The sequence below is a fragment of the Amblyomma americanum genome, chromosome 1 (assembly GCF_052857255.1).
Source record: "Amblyomma americanum isolate KBUSLIRL-KWMA chromosome 1, ASM5285725v1, whole genome shotgun sequence".
NCBI classification, from domain to species: domain Eukaryota; kingdom Metazoa; phylum Arthropoda; class Arachnida; order Ixodida; family Ixodidae; genus Amblyomma; species Amblyomma americanum.
The window spans coordinates 407,055,931-407,073,914 of record NC_135497.1 but is presented as its reverse complement, the minus strand read 5'-3'; the positions used below and the strand labels follow the sequence as shown (position 1 = coordinate 407,073,914).

The 17,984-nt window shown below is 48.8% G+C and overlaps 1 long non-coding RNA gene across 1 annotated transcript in view; it reads right to left on the bottom strand.

Annotated features, from left to right (window-relative positions):
- Positions 1-2,594: 2,594 nt before the first annotated feature.
- Positions 2,595-17,984, bottom strand: part of LOC144115763 (uncharacterized) — a 69,253-nt gene continuing 53,863 nt past the window's right edge. Inside the window, exons 2-4 of the long non-coding RNA XR_013311535.1 lie at positions 15,917-16,057; positions 13,493-13,601; positions 2,595-2,767 (exon numbers count right to left, since the gene is read on the bottom strand). This is a non-coding gene — a long non-coding RNA (uncharacterized LOC144115763). The remainder of the gene's footprint in view (positions 2,768-13,492; positions 13,602-15,916; positions 16,058-17,984) is intronic.

Here is a 17,984-nt window from a genome sequence, read left to right as displayed (position 1 = left end):
GGCGAAGTGCGGGTGCTCGGCTCCGTGGTGATGCACTGTTCACCATCATCCCCCTGCGGGGATGTCCTTGCTTGCGGATGCTCGGGAACCTGTGGTGTCACCACTCACCAACGCCTGCAAGCTGCAGACACCCCCCTGAGGGGCCCGGGATACTGTTTACACGTCCTGGCAACCTCGATTTTAGATGTTTTTAATTGTTGTTCTGTAACCCTTAATTTTACCCTTGAACTACCTCAACTTGAGTCACTGCAGTTTTTAGATATTCGTTTTGATTTCAATGACCCTGGGCATGTATGCTGGACGTATGCGCTGCGTACTAAGATATCTTTGCTTCCTTTTGTCTCAGCCCATTCAAAGCTAGTAAAAAGAGGGATAGCCATGTCATGCCTCCTTCATGGAGCACTCTTGAAATCGTGTCATCACAAGACAAACGAAAGCTTCAGCACCCAAGTCAAGCGTCTAGAAAATTCTGGATACCCTCTTGACGTGATTGTCGCCATGGCGGAAACGTTGACAAAAAAGATAAGACTTTCGCAAAGGCGCACAGAAGAGGAAAAGAAAAGAAGCGTCATTGTCACGCCGTACATGAATCATGTGTCCCGTAATCTCAAGAGAATTGGAGCAAAATTCGAAGTCGATGTCGTTTTTAACGCGCCGTGCAGAATATCGATGCTTTGTCGCATGGTGACAGGCAGGGGCCAAAAGAAACATGGGTGCTGTAAAAATTATGCAGAAAGTTTTGTTCTGTGCAACGAAGGTAAGAGAGAGAGAGAGCTCTTTATTGGAAGGCATAGAATTTAGCCTCGCTGGCATGCTACTCTGCGTGGCGATGAGAATGTGGGAGATAAATACTGACGGAAGGCATTGCGGGAGAGGTTAAATTAAAGAGAAAAAAAAGAGGAAGAAGGTGTTGTTTATAGTATCCCACTGAGCTGTGGTCAAGTCTACATCGGTCGGACGGGCCGCTGTCTAAACGACCGATTAAGGGAGCATGACGATTCCCTAGGTAACGGTTACGGCTCGAATCTATCGCCTCATTGTAAGGACTGCAAATGTCACCCTCTGCTGACAAACACTTCGATAATCGGTCGGCACGAAGGAAGGCTCGAACGTGAGCTGTTTCAAGTGGTAAAAATCGCTCAGAGTGGCAGATGTCTCAGCACGCCCTCAGTACTTGTGACCCAGAAAGAGCAGCGTTTTCTGATTTCTTAACAATCTGTTATCTATTCATTGTCTCCACCCTTCCCACTACTCTTGCCCTTTAAGTTTATTTTCACCACTCTTACGAATGAGGCTTTGCGCATGCGTGACGGCTCCTGTGAGGTACTGCGTACTTCAATAAATGTTTCGAAAGTTTGCACTCGTCCCATACACTTTTCTGCTGTGTCCTTGTGTCTTCGCGCTACCAACACATCATGATGGCCTACCAACAGGCTCGAATTTCTGCTCTATTAGAATGTTCAGTCACAACTGACCATATTCGTGGCAACGATAACCTAACTGTGTCTGAGCAGTGTAATCAAGTATGCAAGTATGCAATCACTGCAATAAAGTGATGTGGGGCATGCTTCGGTGTGCAAGCACCGCCAGCCAAGTGCACACCTCACCCCGTGGATGCAGCTTGTTTTTCTCTTTTCCATGAGAGAATGAGGAGCTCGTCGGGTCGTCTGGAGGTGTCGCCATCTCATGTCATGTCTGTCATGGCAAGCATACCTGAGACGTGACATGACTTGCAATGACTGAACAAGCGAGACATCACACATCACGTGACATCACTGTGATGATGTGGATTATGCCACTGTGTGGTTCCAGGCTGACAACGAAAAAGTGTGGCCGCGTGCGCTGCGAGCTGGTGTACATGCAGGATCGAATGTCAAAGCTAGGCTTTGAGATAGTCGTGGCAGTGTGTCGCTGAGTGGCAGGATGTTCTTTTTGGAGCTCGGCGTTCTCCCCAAGGCCAGCTAGCCTGCACCGGTCGGGTACCGAGGTTCAGAGTCTGGCTGCTTGCACAGCCCCACAGTACCCTGCTGCAGACTCATGCCTGCTTTTCCATGGCCAGGCAGCCTACCAACAAGCACCTGCCTGCTGATGCCAGCTTACCGGCAGCCAGGCGGCCCACAGACGCACTCCTGCCTGCTGATACAGGTCTGCCGTTGGCCAGGCTCTTTCTGCCACCTGGCTACCTGCTGATACCGGCCTACTGGTATCCAGGACGTTACCGCGAGCCGATTGCCTGTGGATACCTTCCCCAGTGACCACTCGTCGCCGACAACCAACGTCGACAGTCATCTACCTGCAGCACATGGTGGCAGCACAACGGAGCAGCACGCACCGGAACCCACAGTAGGACATTGGTGTTCCTCTTGTCGAACCCCTCTAGGCTGCTTTAAGTGCCCCGTAGTGTATGTGTGTGTGTGTTAGCGTGCTAGTGGGCTAGATATGCCGAATTTTGTCCTCGTTGCTGAAGAAAAACAGTGCTTCGATGCTGAATGCGACCTCTTTATTGCCCAGAGCTCCTGAACGAACCTGGACCCTTAACTACATCACAATATGGTGAGCCTGCCAGGATTCGTCAGCGAGAGGGCCGAGTAAAAGCCCCATATTCACGCAAAGCGCTAAGCTTGAGCGACGATGGACCTAGAGCATTTAGCCACGTTGGGCACGCAACTGGGTTTCTCGGGTGCTGAGCTGAGGGAGTGGGTAGACAATGAACGTGCAGCGCAGAGGGCAGAGCAGGCTGCAGAAAGAGAGGAAAGTCAGGCAGCCACTGCGAGAGAGAAAGAGATTCTGGAATTGAAACTCAGATTCCAAGAATAAACTTGCAGTAATGAGACAGATCATGTCGAAACCCTTCCAGCATCAAACCATGACATTTCTCAACCCACAAAAACTGTGACAGTTGTTCGATCAGCGGCGCGATGATTTGCATCCATACGTTCAGCGTTTTGAGCCTGCAGCAATGGGACAGGACTGGCCTCAAGATAAATGGGCTTTGGCCGTAAGCATGTGCCTCACAGGCGAGGCGTTAACTGTGATTGGTCGAATGACTGCCACTGAGTCGGCAGATTATCAAAAAATAAAGAATGCGCTCCAGCAGCAATTTAGATTCCCTGCTCAGGGTTACAATGGCAAATTTCGGAGGGCTCGAGCTCAGGATGGTGAGACAGGGAAACAGTTAGCAGCCAGGCTTTCTGGTTACTTCGACAATCGGATTGAAACGGCAAATGTTACCAAGACATTCGAAGACCTGCGCAACCATATGATTGCTGAGCAGTTCCTCCGATGTTGCCATCCGAAGCTCGTTATCTACTTGAAGGAGTGAGAGTGCAAGACACTTGATGGGCTGGCCGACACAGCTGATTGCTTCCAGGAAGCGCACAACTTTTCTAATCCCAGCAAAGTCCCTGATGTAGCGAAAGAACCCAGTAAGGTCTCTGTCGACCCGCTGAAGAAGGCACAATTAAGGTGTGCACACTATGCAATCGTCCGGGGCATCGGGCTTCCGACTGTGACAGCTCCACTAAAGAGGTACCCAGGCGCAATTCTTGCGGCAAGATCGGGCACCGCACGGAGAATTGCAGAAGTCGGCACCCGAAGAAAGAGCAGAGTGCCGCTTCCCGTCTTACTCGTGGTCTCCCACCTGCCCCGCCTGCCAGCACTAAACAGCCAAAACATGTAAAACAAAAAAGCTCCGTTCCTAGTGGTCATGACCAAAACATGGGGAACGTGCTTCAGCCTACAACGGGTAGGATGCGAGGTGTGGAATGATTAGCGACGACAAAACTCGTTCGCGTTCTTCAAGACAAGGGCAGTAATGCTGTCGTTATCCGCCGGAGTTTGGTTCCAAAGAACTGCGTGACAGGACGCACAGGGACACAATATCTCCTTGACGGTACCGTCACCCAATTAGCTGAGGCAAGAGTGCAAGTGCATAGCATACGCAATACTACTCTGGCGAGGTGACAGCACTTTCCATGAAATGCCCCTTGTACGACCTCGTGCTCGGAAACATCCCAGGTGTCAGGAAACCACACGACCCTAACCCAGGCTGGATGAACGCACGTGTTAGCATGACGCGGCACCAGTTCCCCAGGAACACCTAATGCCGGGAAAATCGGAGCGTTGTGTTAACGCCGTGGCCAAGACACAAGAGGACACGTTATCGCCGTTGCACGTGCCACGAATCCAGTGCTGTTAGCTGAAAATACCAGTTAGCTGAAGAGCAGCGGAAGGATGCTACACTCAAACGGCTCTTCCCTAAAATCAGTAAGGAGTTTATATCCAGTAAGGGTCATAAATACTTCTTCCGTGAAGAAGGAAATATTCTTTATCGGCATTACTCCATGTTGACTGGCAGGAATTTCGAACAGGTTGTAGTACCCCTTGCGTTCAGGTCGCCAATTCTACACAAACCCATGAAAGCATTATGGCCGGGCACCAAAAAATACGACGAACGACCGATCGTGTACCAGAGGATTTTTATTGGCCCCACCTACACGGAGATGTCGCCCGATTCGTTAAGTCGTGTGATAAATGCCAAAGAACAACACCAAAGGGCAAGGTTGGCATTGCACCACTCGGCAACATTCCACTGATCACTACTCATTTCGAGCATGTTGCCATCGACCTCATCGGGCCTTTCTCACCCAAGTCCGATAAAGGCAACTGATATATGCTCACGCTGATGGATTTTTTTACACGTTATCCTGACGCCGTCGCGCTTCCTGCCAAGTGCACGTTGCGGAAGCGCTAGCCGAAATGTTTTCCCGCATTGGTATCCAAAAGGAAATTGTGACTGAGCAGGGGGCCATGTTTACCTCCGAACTCATGAAGGAAGTCAGCTGACTTCTCTCCATCAACCTGCTCAAGAAGTCACCTCATCACGTGATGGCGAATGGCCTCGTGGAGAAATTTAATGGAACTTTAAAGACAATGCTTAAGAGAATGTGCCAAGAAAAGCCTCGGTCATGGGATAGGTATTTGGCACTGTTGCTCTTCACTTACCGTGAAGTTCCACAGGTTAGTCTTGGGTTTTCCCCGTTCCAATTGATCTATAGATGCCATGTGTGAGGGCCACTGACAGTACTCAAGGAGCTCAGGACAAATCAGATTATCGATGGAGAAAGTTGCTCAACGTACACCTATCTCATCGACCTCAGAAACCGCCTGGAAGACACATGGAAACTTGCTCATGAGAAACTGCAGAAAGCAAGCCAGAAGCAGAAAACATACTATGACGGGGAGAGTCACCCCAAAAGGTTAAGTCCGGGCACAAGGTTCTGATTTTTCTGCCCACAGACTCCAACAAGCTGTTCATGCAGTGGAAAGGTCCATACGATGTCCCTAAACGCAAAAACGACGTGGATTACCTTGTGGAGCTGGGGCAAAAGAGCAAAGTTTTTCACATAAATATGCTTAAGGAGTACAAAGAGCACTAGCCTTTGGTGATGCAGCAAGTATCGGCCGCATCCGAAACCAACCAGCCAGGGGCTACTAATTCGAATTACCGTAAAAACCCGCGTAGAGTACGAGGTTTTTTTCCTATAATTAGAACCTCAAATTTCCGCCTCGTATTATTTGCGGATCCGAACAAAAATTTCAGTTTTGCTCGAAGTTTTGGTTTTGTTATTGCCACGTGGCTACGGCTTGGCTTTGTTATTGATTTGTTGCTACGGCTTGGCTTCGTTACCCGTGACGGCGTGGCTAGGGCTAGCGTGGCCTTCCTGACAGCGTACGCGCCGACGCATAAACCACGCTTCGCGAAGGGAAGGTTCTTTTTTTCTGCCGTGGAGGAGACGATGTCAGGGCCACGAAAACAGTATTCGGCTGCTTTCAAGAGAAAGGCTATTTTAGTTGCCGAGAACATCGGCAACAGTGCAGCCGGGAGGCAGTTCGGCGTCACCGAGGGAAGCATCCGCGGATGGCGACGACAAAAGGAAGCACTTTTCGCATGCAGCGGAACGTGAAGAAGCTTTCGCGGCTCGAAGAATGGGTCATACCCAGAAATTGAACTGGCCCTGACGGAGTTCATAAGAGAACAGCGAGCCGCACATCTACCTGTGAGCGTGGAGCTCATGCAGGTAAAAGCTGGGGAGCTTGCTAGAGAAAAAGGTATTCCAAGCACCGCGTTCAAAGCGAGCAAGCACTGGATATACCGCTACATGTGCCGTGCTGGCTTTTCGTTACGGCGGCAAACGTCGATTTCCCAAAAACTGCCCGAATCGTTTGAAGAGCTGCTGGTGGCTTTTCAGCGCCACATTATTTCTTTACGGAAGTCCAAGAACTTTCAGCTAGGGCAAACAGGCAACGCTGACCAAACGCGAGTTTATCTGGACATGCCATCACCCCTCACAGTGCACGAGAAGGGTTCCAAACAAGTTTGCGTCCGGTCTACCGGCAACGAGAAGACGCGGGTTACGGTCATGCTATCGTGCACAGCTCCCACCCTATGTCGTGTTCAAACGCAAAACAATGCCCAAAGGTGAGGAGCTGCCAAAGAATGTTATCGTGAGATGCCACAAGAAAGGTTGGATGAACGAGGGTCTTGTCCTTGACTGGGTGAAGTCCGTGTGGTGTAGGCGGCCCGGTGCACTATTGTCCTTCCCGTCGATCCTCGTGCTGGACGCGCTTCGCTGCCATTTGGCCGACTCGGTCAAGAGAGTTACGCGATTGCGGCACTGAACTTGTCGTCATCCCAGGCGGAATGACTTCCCAGCTGCAGCCACTTGACGTTTGCGTAAACAAGCCTTTCAAGGACGCGGTCAAGCGGTGCTATGCTGAGTGGATGCGCTCAGGTGAGCCTGCAGTGACGCCGACTGGGCGGCTTAAGTGGGCATCGCCAGCCATGCTGTGCAAGTGGATTGCGGACGCGTGGGCGAGCATTCCTGCGGACCTTGTGCGTCGGTCTTTCAAAAAGTGTGGCATATCAAACGCCCTCGATGGCACAGAAGATGAGTGCCTGTGGGAAGATTTGTCGGACAAAGAAATCTCCGAAGAAAGCGCTGTTGAGGATGAGAGCGATTGAAGTGCGGTGTCCGATTGCAATAAATGCCTTTCTTCGTGCTTACCTGGTTTACCTCACTCGTATTATACGCGGATAAATTTTTTTTTCTATTTCGCGTCTCTAAAATTTCACCTCGTATTATATTCGGGTTCGTATTATACGCGGGTTTTTACGGTAACTGTTGTGAATACCGACATCTTCGAATTACGGAGGTTTTACCCCACTGAAATGCACAAGGCTGTGCTGGGACCCCAGCATCAGTTCGAATTAACCGTCAGTTCAAATTAATCGAGTCCGAATTACCGAGCTGTACAACACCTTAGAGAACAGTGAAAAAAAAGCTCATGCGACGTTTGTAGCTTGGTTACAAATATAATGCGAAGTGCTTCCTGAAACAGACAATTTGAAGGGGCCATGACATGGTCGTTCTTCATATTGCAGTTTTGTGCTTCAGTAACTAATACAAGAGCTTATGATTCAGTTTCTGAAATTTGGCTGAACTGGACGCACTCTATATTCCGAAAAATGCAATCGAAACTGAGAACAGGAAACTCCTCCCACCGGCAGCGACCGCCATATTGAATGCTATCGCGACGTCACCAGGCCATACACGGAGCAACGTCATCTGCTCTCGTCGCTGCATTGTGCGCAGCCAGGTGTCTTGCCCCCGTAATTCAGCGGACGATCGAAGTAGCAGTCCTCCCCCATATATGAGTGACTGGCGCCGCAAAAGCGTTAATAATAGTAACGCAGTTATTCTCCGGTATAGGTATAGGGTGTGGTTACACTAGGCCGATGGGACGGCAGTCGGCGGTCAGTTGGCTGGTCGGTATGAAAAATGCCATCACTGACGCACTGGTCTGTCAAGCTAGACCAACGACAACGCCAGAACGATCAACGACCCCGTATCGCAGTAGTGTAAAAAGTGAACTTAGTGGGGACCAGAAGAGCGGACTAGTTGGTATGACATTCTACAGTCAAAACTCGATTTAACGAAACCCGATTTAACGAAAATCTCGATTTAACGAAGGTATCCTAATTCCCCCTCAGACGCCCATAGGGTGCAATGCTTTGACTAACCCAAAATAACGAAACCGATTCCGTGATCTGTCCCGATTTAACGAACCTTTTTTTGAGAAATAAAGGTGAAAAAGTGTTAATTTTTGGTCTATTTTGTAGACAGCACCCCAAAATTTATTGATTGCGAGTCAGCGGTAACAGCGCGGAGCATCTTCATCCCGTCGCTTTTTTTCAAACTGCGCGGCGCAAAACGAGCTTTAATTTTGAGTCGAGCTCACGAGATGGCGCCAGCAGTAAAAAAGTTTCGTGCCACATTTCATAGATGGCGCTGTTGCAGTTCGCGTTTTTTTTTGTGTGTGTTTGTGTGTTGTGCTCTGTGTTTGCTCTTGTGCGGATTTCCCCGTGCCTTTGAACGCACGTCTTTGTCAAGCTCAGCTTGTTAGGCCTCCATCAGTCTAGCCTTGCTATCGTGAACGCGGACGTGGTGTGTGCGAGCAAGCGCGCCGCTAACCCTCCTGACTAGCAGATGGAGCCCTGCAAGAAACGAAAAAGGCTTACCCTGGACGAGAAAGCGGACATAATTCGTGCTGTGACAAGTGGACAGAAGAAATGTGACGTGGCTGCATCACATGGCATTCCAGCGAGTACTCTCTCCACAATATTGAAAGGGAAAGATGACATCCTCCGCGCCACTTCGTCGGGGAATCTCTCGCGCAAAAAAACGCTGAAGACCACTCCTCAAAGAAAAATGGAAGAGGCCCTCTTCGGCTGGTTTATGGATTTGCGGGCGAAGAATAGTATTCCCGTGAGTGGAGACCTGCTCCAACAAAAAGCTCGCTCTTTCGCGTGCTTGCTGGGCGATAACGAGTTCAAGGCAAGTCCCGGCTGGCTGTCGCGCTTCAAACAACGACACGGCATCGTCGGGAAAGTGCTTAGCGGTGAAGCGAGCAGCGTAAGCATGGCTGTAGTCGGCGACTGGCAGTCTGAAAACGTGCCCGACATTCTGGGAAAATATGCCCCCAGCAACGTCTACAACGCCGACGAGAGCGGTCTATTCTACCAAATGCTGCCTAAAAAAACACTCGCCCTGAAGGGGCAGGCGTGCCACGGCGGCAAACACAGCAAACAAAGGCTGACTCTTTTGCTGTGCGTCAACATGGACGGCACCGACAAACGAGACCCGCTTGTCATCGGAAAGAGTGCGAGGCCGCGCTGTTTTAAAGGCACCAGAAAGCTTCCTGTGAAGTATGTTGCCAATTCAAAGGCGTGGATGTCGCGTGCCATTTTCGCTACATGGCTGAAGGAATTTGACAGCGACATGTGTCGCCAGAAAAGGAAAGTGTGCCTGTTGCTGGATAACTGCACGGCCCACTACGTTGCAGAGGTCGAGCTGACCAGCGTGTAGCTCCGCTACTTCCCCCCAAACGCAACATCCGTGGTTCAGCCCTTGGATCAAGGGATAATTAATAGCGTGAAGTGCGCATACAAGCGTCGAGTCGTCGACAGAGTTCTCCTCAACCTGGAGCTGAAGCGCGAGCCGAAAATAGATATTTTTATGGCGGTTGAGATGGTGGCGGCGGCTTGGAGAGCATTGAGGCCGTCGATAATTGTCAACTGCTTCAGGACTGCCGGTTTCGGTACACTAGGCCCTGAAACTGCCGAAGCTGGTCCGGACTGCGCGAGCGCCGTGCACGAGGATGAAGATGCCTGGGAACACCTTCGCTCAGTGGATGAAGTGCCCACAGGCATAAGTTTCTCAGACTACGTGAACGCCGACGCAAACGCAGTCACAACGGAAGTTTTGACTGATGCCGATATGTTGCGGCTTGTAGGAAGCGTGGAGGTAGTGACGGCTGAAGACGCTGCCGAAGCTCCCGTGCCGACACCAGGTCAGGTGATGGGATGCTCTCGATCTGCTGCGACATTTTGCCGGCGCACACGAGGGGACGGAAGACGCGCTGGACGCACTTCAGACCTACGAGAAATCGGTGCGGCCGTTGCTCACAAAGCGCACGCAGGCAAAGATCACCGACTTCTTTGGCGGAAAATAAATTTGTAGTCCCCTCGGGCCTTTCTTGTCGAGTAAGAATTTTTGTTGTTTCTTTTCATACGCGCTAGCGGCGCCGGTCGTGGTGTTGGCGCTACCCACTCGAAAGTAGCGCGGGGGGTCATGACGATGACCATACGGACCCCCAAAGATTGCGCTAGTTGTATGATTACCAACTTTGGCGCCAATTTGTCATTAGCTGTGTGGCTTGCCGTCCCGTCGGCGGTATTTAGGGAAGATTGTTCACGCGCGAGTGCGACGAAAAGTGAAAATGGTACGTGCTAACCGATACGACCGCGATAAGCTGGTACGGTTTATGCGGATGCAAAATGCATTATGTTCAATGGGTGCTCAGTCGGGGACTTTACTTTACTACTTTTAAAACGAAAGTACTGTTTAAGCGGGTACGTTTTAACGAGGTTCTACTGTAATCGAATGTACTGAATTATGTGCTCAAGAAATGCCTCATTCAATTTAACGAAGTTCTCGATTTAACGAAATAATTCACGGCTCCCCTCAACTTCGTTAAATCGAGTTTTAACTGTATAAACTTAAGAATTTTAAAACTTATTCAACTTGATGCTAACCACGGCTACATACGCGATGTGCGTCCACCAGCGAAGAGGTGCTTTCATTCGGTGCCTGCGCATAGAACCTATCGGCAAGGCAATTGAGCGACACGGGCAGAAAACGCCGCACGACGGTGCTCCTCGTCGCCGTCGCCTGGGCTTGCGCAGCCGAGCGAAAGCTGCACTCCCGGTGAATAGACGGCCCGAAAAACTGCGCTTGTGTACCTTACCCTTATCAAAAAAAGCAAAACAAGCGGCCGCACTTCATATCTTCACACTGTCTTACTAATCAGCGGGGAACTCTTGCCAGATGCTTGAATTTCAGCTCGGATGGCGGACCGCTGGCCCCATTCGTGACGAGGCCTAGCGAGTGCGATTTCGGCTATTGCGGACAGCGAATTCTCAAGTGTTAGAGCCTGAAAATAGCTGTAGAGAGTAGTCTTGGCCAGAGTGCCCTCAAAGCGAACTCTACCTACATCGCTCTACCTACAACCCCAGAGCGGGGCTACAGTTGTCGTGATCGTCGCATTCCTAGGTCACAATGTGCACGCACAGTAAACGCTAAATGATGTACTATTATTTTCAAGCACTCATTTAGACGACGGCGACTATTCATCGGTGCGGGCAGTGAAAGCATTCGAGTCGCGTCGGGTTTTGCAAGCGGCTTGCTTCCTGCAAAACGGTTCTACGAGCCAAAGGGGATGTATGTTCAACTTACAAATGCACACATACAACTGGGAAGTCGTCTCATTCGGCACTTTTCTCTGCTCCTTTCGTGCGTCAAGGTTATTCTAGTGCCACCTTGTGATACCTTGTTTAATTATCGAACCAATGAATAGCGGACAAGAAATTGGTAGCCAGCTACAAAGCGCCGCGGCTTTCACGGCGCACAACGGCAAAGGCATGCACGGCACGTGCCGCTTTTCACATACGGGATCACTTGATTGCGCAAAAGAGACCAAACTCATAACATAAAACTAACATGTTTCACAGCGTGTAAAATAAAAAAGGGGTGCATCGATTTCTCTTTCCTCAACAATCACAAAACGGGCGCCACGAGCAAGTCCGCTTTCTTAAGGATCACTCAGCTCGCGTACTACGCTGAAGGCTTCTGAGAAAGAAAACACGAAAAATGCATTTTATTTCGATAAGCTAAAAAAGGATAACTTTTCGAGCTACCGCCGTCTACGGTGTGCATGCAACCACCTCAACAGCGCGCAGCAAACGACGCGGGGCTGGTATGTCCCTCTGACGTCAGTGATCAGAGGTTGCCAGACCAGCAAGCAGTTCGCAGAAGAAATGGAAAAAATTCGTTTTAAAAACGTTTACCGCACAGAATCAACTGAAACTTGGGGGAATTTTAATTTAACAATTTGAGAATTAAATGCGATAAACAGGGTATGCGTGAAAATAGGCTGTCATGGCTCCTTTAAGGAAACAACTGGTGTTATAATGTATGAATATGGCAACACTGTTTTGACAGGCGCCAATGTCGTGACTCTTCCCAAACAAGCGTGTGGGCGTGTTACCACCAGAGCCACGGCATCTGAAGCACTAGCTGGCTTGAGCAGATGGGGGCGCAAGCATGTCAAGACATAGACAGAACTTCATTCGTTACCAAGTTCTGCCTTTCAAGAGAACTCAGACAATTAAATTCATCAAATTTCCATCATTCCATTACTTATGCTGTGTCCACAAACACAATATAATCAAAAATAAAATGTTACCACTAACACACAATTTTGCAAAAAATGCTAAACTGCATGAATAAACATTAAAAATATAGGGGGTTTTAAGTATCCCAAACAAATTGCTAGAAGCACATTTCATCGAAAAGGAAGGCATCATATTGCCGCACGCAAGAGCTCGCACAGCGCGCAGAGGAAGCTCGCCAACTAGCGCGTGTGCGCATCAGAACTCAGCGGAGTATGATGCACGACGCTACAATCATGGCCACAGACGTGTCATATATGAACCTGGCGACAAGGGGTGGGTCTGGACGCCTATTCGCCGCCGTGGGCTCTCCGAAAAACTATTACGGCGATACTTCGGGCCCTATGCTGTGCTGAGACGTTTAACCGACATAACGTATGAGGTGGTGCCAGACGGGTTATCGACATCCAAACGACGCCAGCAACAAGTCGACGCCGTCCATGTTGTACGTATGAAGCCATACTACTCGGACCGATCTTGACCTCCTACTTCCTTTTCTTATCACCGAGACTATGCTTCCTGAGGAGGGGGGCAAGTGCCGCATGCAAGAAGACGCAAAAGATGACGACTGGATCTACGAGCGCAATGCTAAAAGAGGAAGAAGCTGTAAACGCGCAGGGACTCTGTCTGATTGACCAGTAAACCGTTTTTATCCTCGAGGTTTTACCGAGTCGTGACAATATGAACAAGTGATGCGCTTATTGTTTCCTACGACAGCCCATAAGTTTCCCTCATGCAATGATGTGACCATGTACCTGGTCTATGTCTATAAATGCCTCGCATGTGGACTGCTGTGTGGCTCACAGGCTGTGGAATGTGATGCACATGTGTGTATGTAATCGGTGTGCAGGTCAAATCAATTGAGCTAGAACTGCACAACCTCCAATCTGTTTTTCAACACAGTATTGTTTTCTGCATTCAACACATTCCGTGGCACCCCATTATGAAACGCAAGCCCCAAAGGAACCGTTTTTGGTGAGGGAAGCACTCGCTGCAAGTGAAACTGACTACGCGATTTTGTGTCACTGAGTCTATATCAACCACATCCGGAGACCACATGCAAAGCAAACAGACAGCGCCAGCGCATACACTAAACCTGCAGTGCACCCAACCACCATGGCTACTGCAAATGAGCATCACCTGGTCCTGCTGTATGTGCCGCCACGGCCGCGTTGTGGGCCAGGAAAGTGGCCTGGGCCCTGGCCATTGGATCAGCGCATGGAGACGTACATGACCTTGCCGCTATCTCCTGCAGAGAAACCAGTGTGGGAGCCACACATTAATTCTACTAGAACCACTGCACGTGGCAACAGGCCAACTAAATGACCAGCCAGCCCATCCGGTTTGCAAACTGACTTTTTATCCAAGCAACATTCACACATATCCATCACTAGTGTCTCCGCTAAGATGCTGAAAACATGTTAGGCACTTCACCAGCACCTTTCATCATATACAGTGAAAGCACGTGAATTCAGATTTCATTAATCTGAACTTCTATATCATTCGAAAAGTGCGACATGGTCCACCCACACACTATTAGAGTCTATGTAAACCACGTGGCGGGCTCTGTTGCGGGCTCGAACTATGTGCCACCACGCCTAGGCAGCCTGTGCAAACGGGAGGCTCCACTGCCTCTAAGGAGGATATGTGGAGAGGGTAAAAACGGCAGGGTGACCGGACCGGAGAGCGGGGGAGGCTCTAGCTCATGTTAGCGGCAGCATGGCAGCGGCAACTGGCTGCGTGACCTCCGAGATGTGTACCTGACTGCTGCTTGTAGCTACTGATTTTGAAGGTTTCAGTAGCTTGCTACGTTAGGCTTTGCTGTTGAGCAGTGGACGACACGACCAGTGCCAAGATACAACGAATAAGGCACATCGCAGTGTCTTCGGCACTCCGAAACCACAGCCGTGCACAAAACCTCGTGTGCTAAACCAGAGAATTGAAGCTTTCGCTGATATTTGCTGTGTGCCTTTGTCTCAATTTTCCAGTGCCCTCTGCATCATATTCCGTGCAATTGGTAGCAGCAGTCACCCCAAGTTAAACATACGCAGACTACAAGGGTGCAGTAATTTTAGAAATGTCATCCATCTGCGGTAAATACCTTGGCAAAACGCCTAAAAGGAAGACTGAAACCATGTGTAAAGTCAGCATTGGTCTGTTATCGAAACAGGATATTCCCTTTTAAAAAGCACACTCATTCGTTCAGTGGCTTGCAGCAACCCGGGGTCAGAAGGATGGAAAATTGGGCAAAATGCAACTGTCGTGGAGACTTTTGCTTCTCAACATAAACGGTTGAGCAGCTCCCGCGGCTCAAAGGTGTGAAAATGCGAGTGGCAGAGGTTACATAGCCATTTTGGTCAAAAACCAGCAGTCGCAGAATGGCCACATGCTGCCGTATTTTTCAGCCTTCCCGACCATGCTCACGGGCAATAGCCCTTCCTTCGCGACTCCGACACAGCCCTCCACTACAAAAATCGGATGCGTTGAAAGCCGCCTGTCTCTTCTTCAGTTTTCTAGTTGAAGAGGAGGCCTTCTGCTCAGCTCCAGCTTTAGAACAGAAAGTGTTGGCCGTTACCTTCCGGGGAAAAAAATAAAGAAAGGCAATCGTGGAAATTTTTAGAACAATAAAAAGGGAAAATCTCACTACCTGGCTGCTTCCCGATGGCATTTAACCATATCTTTTGTTCGCTTTCATTTGTTCAGACTTTGAATTATTCAAACTGCGTGCATAACGAATTAATCAGTTTTACCTTCCTTCAAACTAACCTGTACAAATATTCAAACTGCCAATTTAGTAAAGCTCATCAACGTCTGCAATTCTTCAGGACTTACAAGCCTTGACCTTGAAATTACCATTCATATCCTTTCTCAACCTTAAAATGTCCTTCACATTACTTGAGCTTTAATGCCTCAGCTTACCACAATTTGTCTTCAAGGAAACTCACCATTCTTGAACTCATCTCCACGTTTCTTCCAGCTACTTACCACTTGTCGCTACACTTCATGCCCCCAGGATACCGTGCTGGGGCTCCTTTTTCTTCTCTTCCACACAATGAGGCTTCCTACTCAATGCACTGCTTTTAGGAATCTGCTTTATGCAGCATATCCCCAGTCATATCACACAATAGCCACACATCCCAATGTTAAAACTCTGCATAAACGATACAAATCGCACTGTCCATAATCAATGACAACCAACCCCAGTTTAAACTTACTATCAAAGAAGACAAATACTGTGTATCCGTTAATGCCTTTTAACATTAACAAAAAAGCACACGGTGCCAATACATAGCCTGTCGATGCTGAGGCACACCATGGTGCTTTGGATTCTCGCAGCACGTAACTGCACCTGACTGCATGCAGTATTACGCAAAAGCAAATAACAAGATGCACAGCTGCGAATGCAAAATTAAGGCCGATTTCGTAGCGTGCCCTACCTGCAGTCTTTTGCAACACACATTAAATTGGCACTCAGGAACTCTGCCAGCAACTATCACACTGCTTACCAAGCATATATTCAGGCAGAGAGCAGTCCCACGAAACCAGTGGCCCCAAGACACCCACCTGGGAGATTCTGTACTCAGCCAGCCAGCAGACCCACAGGCGGCCAGGTGCAGCTGGTCTCTGGCCACACATGGATGCCGTGACAACCACAGCTAGCCAGCGGCGTGCAGAGCCCAGCCGGGCCCACACCAGGGCACCCACCTGCATGCAAAGATTGCTCACGAGGGGCCTCTGAATACTGCAGGCATGCTGTGTCAGTTCCACTGTATCGAAGATAAACCTTTCCCCAGGGCTGATTGATTGGCGACTTTGCCATCCTGGCAGTATAAAAAGGTTGTGATCAGGCAAAGACAAACACACAAGGATGGCACTCAGCTTTCAAGTGCATTTTGTTTCATGCATTTATGTGCGTTCTCTGACCAACCTTTAAGCATACCCACTGAGTCATATCAAAATGGTATGAATGCAATAAAAATCGAAAGAAAACAGTGCCAGGAAACAGGCAGTACAAAAAAAAATTACGGGAAGATCATACATCTGAAGTGACAATTCTGCAAAGCAGCTGAATTTATCCCCAATGATTACCTTGACGGTTTTACCCACCCTCTCTGTGACTCAGCATCTACGATTGTGCACACCACTTTTGGAACTTTATTCGAAGCATCTAGAGCTGTTTTCACGATGTCAGAAACATTTGGAATCCCTGCTCGACAGAATGGTAGGGCCATTTCGTGCCTAGAAAAAAAAGAATCACTTTTCAAAAAAAAAAGAAATAAAGACTGACATCACAAAGTTCTATGGTGCGCCTTGCAAGTGCTGTCTGGTGCTGTAACTTTTTTCTTCTCTTGCGCAATGGAATGTTTTACTTTGTTAAAAACATTGTTGTTGATTTTTCGTTGCTGTAGCTGCTGATAAAAAAAAATTAACTGGGCATAAATGTTTTTTCTTTAGGATAGGCCTGGAATCGCATGAGCATGGACGTGCGTGGTGTACATGAATTTAAAAAATTTTTGAGGCGCTTCTGTTATCTCATTATAGCAAACACAAAAAAAACTGCTATAGTTTGATATAGCCAAAGTTCATAATATAAAATTTCGTCAAAAACACGCACAACAGCAGAGCAGTTCAGTTGGTCAAGGCATCACAACACAGGTGATGTTGCTAAAGAAACTGGGAGACATTTTCGCAAGTTTTAGTGGAGTTTCTGAAGGCATTCATGGCGATTCCACAAGCAAAAAAGAACTGAGTGCCAGTTAGGATGTCTTCCCCCCATAACAATGCCAGTTGGTCAAAAACCAGCTAGAGTGGTATCCCCAAACAGCTCTACCAGCTGCTGGTCAAGAGCCAGCAATAGTGGCTTCCCCGCTTCACAACTGTGTTGCATGAAAAATGGTGCGTCAAAGCAAAAGCTAAAGGAATTTTCATCACTCCTGTGACGGCCGAGATGAGTGCAGGACAGTTACTGCATGGCGCAGCTGTCTACTCCACTGCTTCCGGGGTAGTGTCGACAAACGCGAGAGGTTCAACACGTGCTGACCTCCTAGCTACCAACCTTCCATACCGCTCTATCTTCTCTGGCGCAGCTGGCGAGTGCGAGATTTCAACACTAGCATGAGATCAAAGCAGCGTGACCCTTGACACGAACTCCAGCCGCACCACCTCCAGTCACTTGTGTAGAGTGGCGAAGTGTGCCTCTTGCGTCCGAGTGGGTGCCGCTTATTGCTGGAGGGTTAGATATATCCGTTTTAGGGCCAACCGTGTTTGATATATCAAGTGAAAATTACATGTGTCTATTGAGAATATTCACGAAGAGTTTGATATAGCCAATAAATCGTAATATCCATGTTCGTGATATCAAGGTTTGCCTGCATACAAACAAATTTTCAGATTTTCTTCGATAGCAGAACATAATCCAAGTCTGAAAGGGCTAATGAATGCTTTGCTCAAAGATGAGGCTTCACACATGCAACAAAATTTTTCTGAAGGGTGGGGCCGACGGAGATGAGTGGGTGGGTGGTGGACGGCAATTCGGGAGGGTGAAAGAGTGGTGTGAAAGTGGAGTAAGGGTGGTGGTACAGTGTTCTCGAAGGTTGTGTAGGGGCAAAACCAGCACTCTCCCCGTGAGGCT